Genomic DNA, 14,290 nt, shown 5'->3' on the forward strand with positions numbered 1-14,290 from the left:
GATCATTCGTTTTTTCATAACCGTCTCCGAACGCGTCAATCATTGCCAGTAGTGGTGCATGCTGTTTGCGATTATTGTCATTTTAGCCGCACAGGCAAGTACCCGCGATTACAGCACAATAGAGCACGCTGCGCGGACCACGCTGGATGCATAAGCTATTCAAATAATCATTAGGAAAATACTGTTACATGGCCTGGCGTGACTTCCATTTGTATTGCTACGTCTTCGTGCAATTCAAATCACATGAGGAAATAACTTCGTCGCTAACGGTCGCTTCCAGCAGGGGACTATTAACTCACGGTGCCATACCCGATTTGACACCATTGGCAATGGCCCCAACTTTGCAACAAACAACACGGGAAATTCCATAACACCCTCCGCGACGCTCCAAGAAGCATCGCCCCAAGGGAGTTAATTGGATCTTAATGTTGTACCATTTATTGTCACTTTCGCTTATTTCTCTTCTCCCATTTCTTCCCGATCATGGTCGATGATGCCGGTTTGCAGTAAAAATCGAAGATCGCAAATCGATCGATCCGCACATCTTCCAACAAACCAATTCGCTGTGTTTGTTGGCATTTGCTCGTTGACTAATGGTCGTGACTTCATCGTGGATCGAATGGTGCTCGAGCGAAAGATGTTTCCCTTCAGTTTTCATGTTATTGCACTGCAATGGCTCTTGATTTCGCTGATGTAAGGCTATGAGATGGGTCGTTAGTAGATTGAGCAATAACGGACGGCCTGAGTAGCTTCGACTTGGTTTGTTGGTTGTCGTGTTTGGGTATTAGGGAACACTTGGAACGCATATTATACCGATTCGACATTCTGACACTGAGAAAACATTCTGACAAGAGAAAGAAATTTTCGTTCAATTAAACCCATTTAGGATGCATAGGTCATGTATACCCAGTAGGGTGGCTCAAATTAGTATGGGAAAAACTTTTTTCAATTTTTTTGATGGGCCGCCCTCTTATTCGGCTCTATTTGATGCCCTGATGCTCTGGACAAAATTTCAGCCAAATCGGTCAACGTTTGGGCGGTGCTAAACTCGTTGGAAGTTTATATGCAAAAATGTATGCAGAAACATCCAAAAACAGTAATTTGCAGTTGGACGGCACAATTTACGATCAAGAATCATGATACTCATTCAGATCTTGAAGAATTTAATGCAGAATGTTATGCAGAAAACCGCGAGAAGATTAGAGTTTGCTCGGCTAAGTTATTAGCATTTCTCTGAAGTGGGGTTTGAGCATATTTCGTTTCTTTTACCTTTGAAAAGAAATAAATTCACCCCTTCAACACTCCAGTAAAATGCTAATATCTTTGTCTAATAAACTCTAAACTTCTCGCGGTTTTCAGCATAACAATCTGTACTTAATTCTTCAAGATCTGAATGAGTATCATGATTCTTGATCGTAAATTGTGCCGTCCAACTGCAAATTACTGTTTTGGATACATTTTTGCATATAAACTTTCAATGAGTTTAGCACCACCCAAACGTTGACCGATTTGGCTGAAATTTTGTCCAGAGCATCAGGGCATCAAATAGCCGAATAAGAGGGCGGCCCATCCAAAAATTTGTAAAAGTGTTTTTTGAGCCACCCTAATGTATAGATGTATAGATCGAATGTGTAAAATTACTTTCTTCAGTAACATTTAAATTAGGATATTACAGGAAAAATTTCGGAGTTCAAGTTTGACTACATCCCCGGAAAAAAGTATAGGGTAAATCAGTATAGATGCCGCACTTTAGAGATCTGGTAAAACTGACGTGATTGATTGGCACAAATGTACGTGAGTGTGTGTCTTCTGTAGCGAAAACAATAGTGGTGAGTGTGTGTACCACGATTTAGCGATTTTACGACAGATGCGATACGATACGCATCGTCCCTGGATCTTGCAAAGAATCTTTTTTCTGGTTACGGACATGCAGGTGCCTCTGTCCAATGGTAGTCAGAGCATCGAACCATCACTGGTGGAGGAATACGAACCTTGGACCTTTGGCAGAATTTCCGCCTTCTGTTAGTTGGAGTGACGAGGCATCGCTGGCGGAGAAGGAATAGTCGTATTGTCGAGTCCGACAAACAAGCGCGACTCGATAAAGCCCGGTTGCAACAACTAGAAATCAACTAATACTATCCATGCACCGTTTTGACTCAAATTCCGGACATGACTCATATTTCGAACACTAGCTTTTAAATGCCCATTTTAACTTTATTCGTGTAATTTTCTCCACAGGAGCTTGAATTCGTTTGTTATCTTGATCCTCAGTGCGGAAAACCAATGACAGTTTTAGATTTAGGGCGCTACAACGCCAGTTTTCGGAATATGAGTCATGCTCGGGATTTGAGTCAGAACGGTACCAAAAACCAAGTCAATCGTGTCGAGATGCGCCAGAATAGTAAACGTTGTGGATGGGAATAGGGTGTGTGTGCTATTTTATTACAATCTAACTCCCACTATTTGACAGTGGCATTATGGATAACATATTCGTGCAACCATATTATTATTATAATTGCAAGAGTCTTAGGATCGAGAGCTAGAAGGTAATAGCTCTATTGTATTCTACGTTTCAAGAAAGTATGCGCTCCGAAACTTTAGCCGTGTACAATAAGCCCCGCACGATTGTACCCGCAGAGTATCTGAAGTGCATTCACATTTCCTGAACTAAAATTGAATTCTTTTAATTTTGGCACATATTTAATAATAAAAATATAATTAACAGTTATCTCTGAATGCATTGCGATTATCGCATTATGACTTTTTTTTATTGTTTGGTCATTTTTGGATTTTATTGTCTGTTCCGAAAGATAATTTCATCATCTTTCAAAACGTTACTTAAGATTGACCATAAGTGGGCGGGTATCTCGAGAGGAGTTTTTTTTTTTGTAAAAATATTGATTTTTTAAGCCTATTTACTTATATTTGAAAATCCTAACCATCCTAACTAACTGGATCATTTCAAAAAAGTTATACAGGAAGGAATGTGCTTTGACATGAGGCATTGGTTAGTTTTGAACTTGGCCGATAGATGGTGGTAAATATGAATTTATTATTTCAGACTACTCAAGATATTCTGATGAATGGAATTTTCACACATTGTTAATATTGACTATCGCTCAAATTGAACTTTTTTAAAGATGATGTCTTTATCAAAGTTCATCTGGTGAGAATGGACTGTATTGTGATGGAAAAAAATAATTATGAATTTTACAAATAGGCGGCGCTAGTGTGCAATTTCTTGCATATTTGAAATATTGGTTTAGCTTGAGATCCTCCATACCTACACCTCAGTTGTACTCGGCAACATTGTTCAATATGTCTAGGACTATAAAGCGGTGCTCAATATAATGAGCACTTCTTCCAAGAGGCGGCACTAGTCAGCAGTTATATTTGAGTATATTGCTCCATGGGAAATCTAATGTTTTTGGTGCCTAGTATTTTTGGCAAACATGAATGTTGTGGTAGAGTCTACCAAAAATTTTCTTTGTGTTCAACCTGCTCCAGCGATGCAAATGATAACGCCTTTCTGCATAACCTTTTTGAAAAGGTGCAGTTCAAAACGGGTAGAATTTTCAGATATAAGTAAAATAAACATGAAAAATCACTGTACAGGGTACACCATTTTCACGAAAACCCTTCCCGCGAGGCACTTCCGCTTATTGGCATTACATCCCCCACTGGGACATTGTCACCTCGCTGCTTAGTGTTCATTCAGCACTTCCACAGTTGTCAACCGCAAGGTTTCTAAGCCAAGCTACCATTCTTGCATTCGTATATCACGAGGCTAACACGATGTTACTTTTATGCCCAGGGAAGTCGAGACAATTTCCAAACTGAAAATTGCCTAGACCGACATCGGAAATCGAACCCAGCCACCCTCAGCATGGTCTTGCTTTATAGCCGAGAATCTTAACGCTAGGCTAAGGAGGGTACGCGTGATATAAAGTGTTGGGCGTTGGGCTTAGTCTTCAAACTTAGATTAATAAATATTAGCATATGATCCGTGATCCGCGGTGCGGCGTAGCTAATACTTGCTAATATCACTTAACGGCTGGACTGCTATAACATCGATTTTCAGGATGCTGCGTCTGATCCTATTGATTTGCTTCGTGTCGTTTGGCTGAAACCCATTCAGCCGAAAACCATTTGGCCGAATGCCACAAGGCCGAACAAACCATTAGGCCGAAACCCATCTGGCCGAAAGTCATTTGGGGTTATTTGGCTGAACACGTCATCGGTTCGAATAGGTCATTTGGCCAGAAAGGTTCTCTGGTCGAATAGGTCATTTAGCTGAATTTGGATTGAATAGGAATTTAGCTGAATTTGAAAAATCAAATTTGAAACATTTGGCACAATAGGACATTTGGCCGAATAGTTTATTTGGCCTAACAGATCATTTGGCAGTAAGTAAGACGTCTCACTTCTCACTCCTAATTTCTCACTTCTTTTTGAAAAAACACGAAATGAGTAGTGAGACGTCTCACATCTGACTTTTTACTTTTCAAACTGAGATGTGAAAAATGAGGGGTGAGAAGTGCATAGTGAGACGTCCCACTACTCACTTCTCATTCCTCATCTCTCACTTCTCATTGTGAAAAGTGAGAAGTTGAACGTCTCATTACTCACTTTGCCTACTTATTAGGGCAAGGCCTTTTGATCTAGGTAGATCTTTATCTGCACAGTTTAAAAATATGAAAATTAAATTTGAACCCATATTTTTTTTGCGTTTAAAAGCCTCTAATTTTACATCCAACTTTTTCTTATACGCAATACTAATGACGATCTGTAATTTTAAAAAAATAATGGAAAATTGAGTCGAATCGAATGGAGCCTTTTTGTTACATCATATATGCTGTAACATTTTTATACTGTGTGCATAATGCCGATTGGCATGAGAGCATAATTCTACCTTATTTATAGCTAAGGCTGTTTTTAGTGACGTACATTATACCTAACGTCGTATACCATAGATTCTCTTTCTAAAACACGGATTACTCCAGAAAATGCGAAGAGTAAATGACTTTTTCTGCAATATGATTCTATGCTAAATAGAAAACTATAATGATCTTTTCGTATTTTCTAGGTATGTGCGTGCCATTGAAGAGGGAACCGAATTCCCATGTGGTTTAATTAAGATGAAATTAGTAATTATTCCCATTTCGCATGATGCCAATCGAAGAACAACTCAACTTGGCTTAATGATTGGTTCAGGCATTTGATCATTCTCAATGGTCCATTCGGGCAAATGGTCTATTCGGGCGAAAGAAATTGGAGTGTTTGTCATTCGGCCGTTTGTGATAGAACAGTTCGGCCAATTTTTATTTCTTTATTAAAGTGACTTTTAAGTAGGAAAAGGTTCATCACTAGTTCGGCCAAATGACCTTTTCTGTCGAATGTTGTTTTTGCCAAATGACTTTTTTGGTCAAATGGCCTATTCGGCCAAATGGTCTGTTCGGCAATAATGGTATATTCGGCCAAACAACTTTCGGCCTAATGGTCTTCGGCCAAATGGCATTTAATGTAATGCAATGGCGATTAAATGTATTCCGTATCGGACGCAGAGCTTTCACGAGATCTGATAATGCGATAACTCAAAAAGCATCAGCGCTAGAGTTTTGACGTCTTCAAAAGAAATTACCTATCAGAAAAGATATATTTTTGGTGTAAGTTGTCATTAGGGTGGTCATTTTGTGGCAAATTTTCTGAAATGTATTTTTTTAATCTTTCGAGTTTGTAATATTATACAAAGTTATTGATATACAGAAAATGTGTTTCTAAGCATTTTAGTTGAAAACATTTATTTTACCTCATATAGGTAATATCTTAAGACAAAATTACTGAATTGAAATTACATTTCTTTTACATTAAAAGTTCGGATACTCTGAAGTAGTGTTTAACGGTGTAAATCTGGTCATATCGCCAGGCTCGGTAAAACACAGAAGCTGAAAATATGACGTCCCTAACCCCGAATCCCAAGGTGTCAGGCGACCAGTGCTGAGGGGATGAATGACCTGGGGGGTGAAACAATTAGCCAGGCAGTTAACGGAGCCTGTAATGTTGGGTAGACACTTTTCGTGTTGCATTACGGAGTAAGATCTACCACACTGTGCTCTAGATCTTATTATTCTTGTTAATGCTTATGAGTGATGGTCGGAAGACTATAATTTGCTTTTAGATGACCCATTTTTTGCGCCTTTTGGATGGAGTCAATGGAGTAAATTGTGAAAACGCAACTCAATCTTAGGCTGGTTTTCGAAGCCGACGACATGAATCTCCAAGCTCCAGAGCGCTGAACAATTAGGAAAGAAGCGGATACGAATTTGGTGGATCTGCTGAACCCTCTGACTGATTAGAGCTCTGTGTAAAGGTGAGATTCGGGAATGCCGAATGGCAAAAAAATGGCACGTAACTTTGAGAAGATGGAGGAAGCCTACATCAGACTGAAGAGGGAAGCCAAGTGGATCGGGCTTGTCATTAACACGTCGAAGGCGAAGTACATGATAGGAAGAGATTCAAGAGCAGACAATGTGAGCCACCCACCGCCAGTTTGCATCGGTGGTGACAAAATCGAGATGGTAGATGAATTTGTGTACTTGGGCTCACTGGTGACTGATACCAGCAGAGAAATTCGGAGACGCATAGTGGCTAGAAATCGTACGTACTTTGGACTCCGCAAGACGCTCCGATCGAATAGAGTTCGCCACCGTATCAAACTGACAATCTACAAAACGCTCATTAGACCGGTAGTCCTCTACGGACACGAGACTTGGACGATGCTCGTGGAGGACCAACGCGCACTTGGAGTTTTCGAAAGGAAAGTGCTGCGTACCATCTATGGTGGGATGCAGATGGCGGACGGTACGTGGAGGAGGCGAATGAACCACGAGTGAGCTGCTGGGAGAATCATTCATCGTTCACACCGCGAAAATCGGACGACTGTGGTGGGCCGGGCACGTAGCCAGAATGTCGGACAGTAACCCGGTGAAAATGATTCTTGACAACGATCCGACGGGCACAAGAAGGCGAGGTGCGCAGCGGGCAAGGTGGATCGATCAGGTGGAAGATGACTTGCGGACCCTCCCTCCGTAGACTGCGTGGTTGGCGACGTGTAGCCATGGACCGAGCCGAATGGAGAAGACTCTTATATACCGCACAGGCCATTTCGGCCTTAGTCTGAATAAATAATAATAATCATGCCGACGGAAAGGACGGAAAGCTGCACAAAATCCGGCTCGCTTGATTGTCCAAGGGTGTAATCAACAGTTCGAATTCCTAAACAAAATTCCGTAAACAATCCGAAGAACTTCCCACCAAAACTCCAAATAATTTCCCTTGAAAATTTCAAACAAATTAGTAAAAACATCGGATATTCCGATGAACTTTCCATCAAAATTTTGAAGAACTTTCCGTGTAAATGCAGAAGAGTTTTCCGAGCGAATTTCAAACGGCAGCCCTTACTTTGCACCGTTCAATGTGGAAAAACGATCCAAAAAAAAAGTGAAAAACGATTCATAAATATGATCCACATCTGAATGTTCCATAAAACGCTACCATAAATCCATAAAATAGTTCGAGAGATTCCATAAAGAACATTTTTATGATCCATAAAACTTTGAAAAATGATCCATAAAAACTATATATTGATCCATAAAATTTCAAATTTGCGCAATTTATATCCTGATGATGATCCATAATTTCAGCCATATGATCCATAATTTTGGTCATATGATCTATGGATCATTTTTCATGGGAAAATAGCAAGAATTGTATTGTTTTTCTTGACCATGTTAATGGAACATATTTCCCAATTAATTGCTAAATTTTAGCTTAATTATGGATCGAAAAATTATTCTTTATGGAATCTCATTAACTATTTTATGGATTTATGGTAGCATTTTAGGGAACATTCAGATGTTATTTATGGATCGATTTTCAGTTTTTTATGGATTCGTCTTTATCGTTTATATGCAAAAGTATGTTTTGCCATTTCAAACAACTTTCCATAGAAATTCCAAAAAATCCCGTGTACATTCCGGAGAAATTCCCGTAAAAAATCCAGAGAATTTCCCTTGAATATTCCAAAGAAATTTCCCATGGAAATATAAGATAATGGCTAATAAAAACTTACTATGTTTGTCTCTCTATTGGCTCTATTGCGAGATCAAAGAAAAAAGTATCAAATCGGTTCAAGTGTAATGAAATTGCATAAAACCGAGTTGATCAAATCACACAAATTTAGACCGCATAGTACCTACTTCCGACCAAACCAACCATCATCCTGTGCAGTGCACAAGAGTCCGAACATGGCTTGCGTGATGTGATCGCAAGCGACGACCATTTACAGAAGAAGAAAGCATATCCACCTTTCCGTTTTGGTTATGGGCTGCTGCTGCCGCTGCCGCTGGCTGCAGCTTCAGCAATGCACACAAGACTCGCGCCGCGCCACAGCCAGCGCGCTGCGCTGATGCATCACTCACATGACGCGCATAGCATCACAGCATAGGATCAACGTCTTCGCCGACGTCGCCGGACCGATCGGATCCGCGAGTCGAGGTCGTCTGTCTCTGCGCTGTGGGCTTTTCCTCCTTCTTTTGGCTTCGGTTGAGTCAGTTTGCTTTTGCCACCCGGAGAAATCGGATCTATCTACCTGTGTCTGCGTTTGGTTAGTTTCACGTTTTAACGCTTACTTTTTTAGTTCTTTCGTTTTGAAGCTCTCCGCTTGTTCCGTCGAAGCAAGTCGCGATCGCGGATTTCCACTTAGGTGTGTTCGTGTACGTGAGAAGCTTTCGTGGATCGTAAAAAAGTAAGAAAAAGGGGGTGTCCGAGCAGAAGGTGAGACCCGGCACCCGCAGCGGCGCATACGTGTCAGGTTGAGACGGAAATTCACTTAGTCCTCAAGTGAAAATTTGTGATGATTTTACGCAACCGATAGAAGTGTCCTGAAGTGAACGGAAATCACAGGAGGCGTTTTGGAAAAAAAACAGCTTGTTTCGATTTGAATTATAACATCATGGGAGTGTAAGAGTGAGAGTGAAACAGTTTCGCCATTCGTCCACAGTGTTGTGAAGTGATATTCAAATTGGACCCCGAGGGTCCCCCTCTGTAAGGGTGCAGAAATTATGCTTTATGCAAATGAGGAGGTGTTTGTGGCAAAGTCAGCCTTCATTGTGGTGAATGTGGTGTGCGACTGAAAGTGAAAGAAGCTTACTGAAGAGAGGTTACACGAGAACGATCGAGCGACGATCGACAGCGACGGTGGTGACCGCGTCGACCACGAATATGGAGAAGGCGCAGAGGTGATCTTAAAGTAAAAGTGAAACTAACCAAAGGCGAAGGAATTCCAAGATTGGATCGGTAAAAAGAAACAGGCACAACAACAAACACGAAACGCACTTAGGACAAGTTGAGTAAAGAAGAAGCCGGAGCTGGTAATAAGAAGCGGAACGAACGAGATTGCATGTGGAACTGAAAACCTGCTCCTTCAGTGGATACGAAGCCTTTGCCTTAATATTAAATGGTATTGACACTGCAGCAGCCCATCAACGCAGGAACAGGTACGCACCATCTCGTCTTGACCGACGCGTAGATAGTTGTCGAATGAAAACGAACAGCGAGTGAAAAGTTGGAAAAATATTATCATTTATAGGTCAGTAAACGAAACTCGACGTGCAGCACATCAAACTTAGTGTGCAAGTAACGAGCGGGTGTATGTGCGATAATAAATGTGAAAACGAGCTTTTTATCGTCTTCAACCAGTTCGCCAGCGAACCATTGAAAGGCGACTACGACGCAGCAATAGTTGGCTCAGAGCTGGCAAATGCTTTTGTATCATGATTTATGGCTACTGTTTTTTAAATGGTAGACACAAAACAGTTTTTTTAATATGTTATAATAAAACAACTAACTAAAACAATTCTTAAAACTGTAGTAGATCAAAATGCTTTACACAGCAAGGATTATGAAAATATTATTTTTCTTTTGAGAATGAGTAACACTGATTTGCGAGTCTTAGCTAAAATAATTATTTTAACCGATTCAATCCGGACCTTTCTTAAATTTTGATATTTTACATGACTAACGAAGCGTTTCGTGTGATCTCGGTAGAAGTTTGAAGTTGTAACAGGTTTTTTATATTCCCGGGTTTTTATATTCCCAGAACATTTATTCAATACACCAAACTATCCTTGGGTTCTGATCGTTGTCGTCTATATGATAGCGGTAAACGCAGTCATGGTATACGCAGTCATGATCATATTTTTCAGTTAGTATTGCTCCATGGCATATAACTTTTTTTATCACGAACATATCACCAAAAATATCTACAGTAGCGGCAAACTGTTCTTGAGCTCAGATCTTGGAGGTAATGTCATCAAAGCGATCAACAGAGAATAGGCTATACATTCGAATTGGAATAGCTCCATGGGACATCACTCCGTCATTATATGTAAACATGCCACAGTAATCCCAAGACACTGCTAACTATTCTTGAGTACAGATATTGCAGGACTTTATGGTCGACAAAACGTCCTTCGGGGTTTTGGCCACGCGTGTGAGTTAAAATTGCTTCATAGAAAATCACTTCACTATTCTAAACATGTCACAGTATTCCCAAAACATCAACGATACTTCAAACTATCTTGAAGGTCGGAAAGTCCAACAAAGCGGTCTTCGGGATATCGGCCTTACTTTTGAGATAGACTAGTTCCATAATACATCACTTCTTTCTTATGAACATGTCATCATATTCCCAGGGCATCTATGGTACTCCAAACTTTTATTGAGTACAGAAATTGAAGGTGTGTATAGTCTACAAAGCTTTCTACGGGGTCTTGGCCATAGTTTTGAATTGAAACTGATCCATCACTTCAACATCACTTCACTATTATAAACATGTCAGAGTGTTCTCAATATGTCCAAACTGTCTTTTTAATCTTGCCTTTATTTGGCAGGATCATATGCCATTTGGCGTTATGGAGCCGGATACATTTGTTTTATTTTTTGTTCAATTCATTTTATAATTTGTGTGATTATTCTTTCTACAACTAGAGTTAGTTTAGGTAACCGACGAACTCGCGGCTGACTCAAGATTAGGGATTACAATTACACAATAGGAAAAGGAGTAGTTTAAGGGTTTTAAAATTAATGATTGTTGTTGCCTTGTTTTGATGGTGGATTTTGGCATTGATCTGTAATGAAAGACAAACAAAAAAAAAGGGAGACAACGAAGAGAAAAAAAAAACATTTTGACGAGAAATGCGACACATAGTACTCCAAACCGTTCTAGAGTTCAGATCTTTAAGTTTTCTATGAAGTTCTGAGTTTAAATAACTCTACAAACATCATTACGCTATTATGAACATGTCAAAGATCTCTCCAAACACCAATGGTACTTTAAATCTTCTTCGGTTTGTACATATCTTGAAAGTCTGAAGCGACCTACGCAATATCAGCCTTACTTTTGAGTTGAATAAGCCTAATGAGACATCTTTCCGTTATTATAAACTACATTATCTCCATAGCATCTATCGTAATGCAAACTATTCTTGAGCTCAGATATTGAATATCTGTATGGTGAACAAAGCGTTCTTCGTTGCCTCGACCACATTTTGTTTATAAAATGCGTATATAATGATGTAATGATGTTCGCGGAAGATGATCCAACTCATAAGAATGGTGAGCACATCGCATAGCTTGTTGCTGATTGTTTAGAATAATAATATCTGAGCTTGATGACCGTTTGGACCCACCCACCCACCCACCCACCCCCACACTACTTGAAAACTTCAAGTAGAAAACGAAATATGTATCTGTTGATACAAAACATCAAGTAGAAAACGAAATATGTATCTCTTGATTAGGGTGGCTCAAAAAACACTTTTACAAATTTTTTGATGGGCTCTGGACAAAATTTCAGCCAAATCGGCCAACGTTTGGGCGGTGCTAAACTCGTTGGAAGTTTATATGGAAAAATGTATGCAGAAACATCCAAAAACAGTGATTTGCAGCTGGACGGCACAATTTACGATCAAGAACCATGAACTCATTCAGTTCTTGTAGAAATAAATACAGAATGTTATGCTGAAAACCGCGAGAAGATTAGAGTTTATTAGGCAAAGATATTAGCATTTTACTGGAGTGTTGTAGGGGTGAATTTATTTCTTTTCAAATGTAAAAGAAACGAAATTTGCTCAAACCCCACTTCAGAGAAATGCTAATAACTTAGTCAGGCAAACTTAAATCTTCTCGCGGTTTTCTGCATAACATTCTGTATTAAAATCTTCAAGATCTGAATGTGTATCAAAGTTCTTCATCGTAAGTTGTGTCGTCCAACTGCAATTCTCTGTTTTTGGATGTTTCTGCATACATTTTTGCATATAAGCTTCCAACGAGTTTAGCACCGCCTTAACGTTGGCCGATTTTGCTGAAATTTTGTCCAGAGCATCAAGGCATCAAATAGAACCGAATAAGAGGGCGGCCCATCAAAAAAAATTGAAAAAAGTTTTTCCCATACTAATTTGAGCCACCCTACTCTTGATACAAAGTGAATATAGCGGAAGTAAATGGAAGAGTGAAATATTTTAACCTTATTGTACTAGAATTTTTGAAATTATCATTTTAACCATTGATCATTGACTAGATTGTATTCACTTAAATTTTGCATTAGTTTCGAGTAGATTCCAAATCCGAACCTCACTTCAAAACATCCTTATCCTACCCCATGGCGTTCAAGTGGTCTGCAAGGATTCTTCAGCCGTTACCCTCTCTATTATCGGCCTTGGATTGACTTGCACTCTCATTGCCTCACCGAACGCTGCAAAATGAAAATGAAAATAACCGCATTTCTACCTTTATTCAATACTTATGTGCGGGTCAATACCGTGAAAGCGATTAATATGAGTTTCATACAAACGAAATCTTCTTCTTCTTCTTATTGGCATTACATCCCCACACTGGGACAGAGCCGCCTCGCAGCTTAGTGTTCATTAAGCACTTCCACAGTTATTAACTGCGAGGTTTCTAAGCCAAGTTACCATTTTTGCATTCGTATATCATGAGGCTAACACGATGATACTTTTATGCCCAGGGAAGTCGAGACAATTTCCAATCCGAAAATTGCCTAGACCGGCACCGGGAATCGAACCCAGCCACCCTCAGCATGGTCTTGCTTTGTAGCCGCACGTCTTACCGCACGGCTAAGGAGGGCCCACGAAATCAAGCTGCAATTTATTATCAGCAACAAACTCCATTGAGTCGCGGACATTAGTCTTGTTATCACATATTGTGTCCAAGGTTTTTCATCAATACATTCACATCACCAGCCAAGCAAGTCGCCAGAGATTGCGCTAACGCATCCCCTGCACTTTATTGCAAGCAACACAGAAAAGACGATGGTCGCAAATACAAAAGTGAAAGGTGTAAACGACCTTTTCTAGAGCAACTGCTTCTGTTAGGCGAATTGTTGCAAGCTATGTTGTTGCAGTGTGGTAGTGCACTGAAGTTGAAGTTGCAAACAATGCATCCTCTGATGATGGTGAGAATTTCGGAGTACGGTCTCCTTCCATTTTGCGGAGCACTCGATGTCGGACTGTTTCAAACGAAAACCGAGTGCAAAGCGGAGTGTCGATGATTGATGAGATATTTTTTTTGCGATCTGTGATAAACGCTAGTCTGGTGTAAAGGATTGATGAATGGTTTTGCAGACATAGTTGGTAGTTGAGCAATATTTCCACTCCATAAAGTTAGCTTGTTGTTTTGTATGTACAGTACACTGCGGGAAGCCCCAATGAATGGTTCTCATCATGTGATCTTTATTGATGGAGTAACGGGAATTTGTGAGTTAAAACACGGAAATCAATGTTTAATATTATGCAGAAGCCGGAAAATATTATCCTCAATTTAAATTTATTTTAACCAAATTTCGTATTTTTCCAACTATCCAATAGAAATCAGAAATTGCAGATATTGTCAATCTATTGTTTTAAAGCTTAAATAGTTCAATTATCATTTCACATATGGTCGGGGTTCAGTAAATACATAATCGTTCCCTACTCGGGATTCAAGGGATTAACAAGTTAGGCCTTCCAATCACAATCTGGAAACTCTGAATATTTTCAAAAGGTGAAGGCGATTTATACACTTTTAATGAGCAAATTTATACATCTTCATTCCCCATATAAATTTCTAAAGCGTACAGGCGTAACAAGTTTGGACGTTGCGGGCAATGCTCAAGGCAAAACCAACGCGCAAAAAAGCAAAATTTTTCCTGACAGTCATGTATTCATCTGTT

General features: G+C 39.8%; 1 protein-coding gene across 5 annotated transcripts in view; it reads left to right on the forward strand.

Annotated features, from left to right (window-relative positions):
• The first annotated feature begins 8,611 nt into the window (after positions 1-8,611).
• Positions 8,612-14,290, forward strand: part of LOC134218226 (uncharacterized) — a 95,234-nt gene continuing 89,555 nt past the window's right edge. For 4 of the 5 annotated variants that reach the window (XM_062697144.1, XM_062697146.1, XM_062697147.1 and 1 more), the window contains exon 1: positions 8,612-9,557. The gene's annotated coding sequence lies outside the window, so the exon portion shown is untranslated. Of the gene's footprint in view, positions 9,650-14,290 lie in introns of all 5 variants that reach the window. The other variant, XM_062697145.1, reaches the window with a different exon arrangement.

This window comes from Armigeres subalbatus, chromosome 2 (assembly GCF_024139115.2).
Source record: "Armigeres subalbatus isolate Guangzhou_Male chromosome 2, GZ_Asu_2, whole genome shotgun sequence".
NCBI lineage: Eukaryota > Metazoa > Arthropoda > Insecta > Diptera > Culicidae > Armigeres > Armigeres subalbatus.